The sequence below is a fragment of the Nothoprocta perdicaria genome, unplaced genomic scaffold (genome assembly GCF_003342845.1).
Source record: "Nothoprocta perdicaria isolate Ctin4 unplaced genomic scaffold, notPer1 scaffold_28, whole genome shotgun sequence".
Taxonomy (NCBI): Eukaryota; Metazoa; Chordata; class Aves; order Tinamiformes; family Tinamidae; genus Nothoprocta; species Nothoprocta perdicaria.
Genome location: NW_020455510.1, coordinates 4,932,105 through 4,933,236, shown reverse-complemented (window position 1 = coordinate 4,933,236; position 1,132 = coordinate 4,932,105).

Sequence of the window (1,132 nt, the reverse complement as noted above, 5' to 3'; positions counted from 1 at the left end):
GTTTTTTTTTTTTCCTCTTTTCTTCTCCCTGAATTCTTCCAAGGAAGTCATAGGGAAGAAGCCATGTTCAAAGCCACTAAACAGGCTGCATTCCCTTCCAGGACAGGCTGCACTTGAGGGAACATTTCATTATTACCTGTTGCTGCTGAGCAGTATGATCTTTCTTTTTTTTTTTTTTTTTTTTTTTTTTTTTTTTTGTCATAATGAGTTCTGAAACGATTCTGAAGCAATTTCAGAATCTTTTTATCCAAGAAAGGACATCAGGAGAGACTTGCTCACATCAGGACTGATCTAAACCACAGAACTACTTGCTTTAAAATAGAAATGTGGGTAGAAAACAATTTTCAGCACGTTTCTAGATTTGGTGAACCTCACGCACAGAGTAGATTTATGCCCTGTGAAACAAATATTTTTCCTTTTTTTTTTTTGTAGATTTCTGGGTTTTCTTGTGTGTCTTTTGGTAGGCTTGCAGGTGTGTAGGTCTTGGCCTTTTGGAAGTTTTGTGGCTGTTGGCCTTTCTTCTTTTTGTGGTTTTGTGGCTTTTTTCCTCTATACTTTGAGGCTGTTGTCTTTGTGGGTGGCAGCTCCAGAGTTGTTGGTTTTTTCTTTTTTTTTTTTAATTGTTTGTCATATTTTTCCAAGTAAGTCAGGAGTAAGAAGCAATTTCCAAAGCCACTAAATGGGCTCCATTCTCTTTCAGGACGGGCTGCTCTTCTGGGACCTTTATTATTACTGTTTTCTTCATTAGTTCTAGACCTATTCTGACCTAATGCCAGATATATGTAAGAAAGGAGTCCTTAAGTCTGGAAGGGAGGGAAACACATGAACGGGTTGGGGCCTTTTTTGTTGGTTTGCAACTCTGATTTTTTTTTTCCTTTTCTGTTCAGAGTCCTTCTTTTCCTTTTTTTCTTGTTTTCTGTAGTTGTGTCGATGGAAAAACCAATTTATTTTCCTACATTTGTGGTCTTTGGGGTCTCTCTTTTGTAGGCTTCCAGTTGTTGGGTGTTTATTTCCTGTAGGTTTGCGGGTAGTTGGGGATTTTTTCCTGTGGTTTTGCAGGTAAATATGTATTTTTTTTTTCCCTGCAGAGTTGTAGGTGGATGGAGATTTTCTTCCCTAGGCTTGTGGGTGG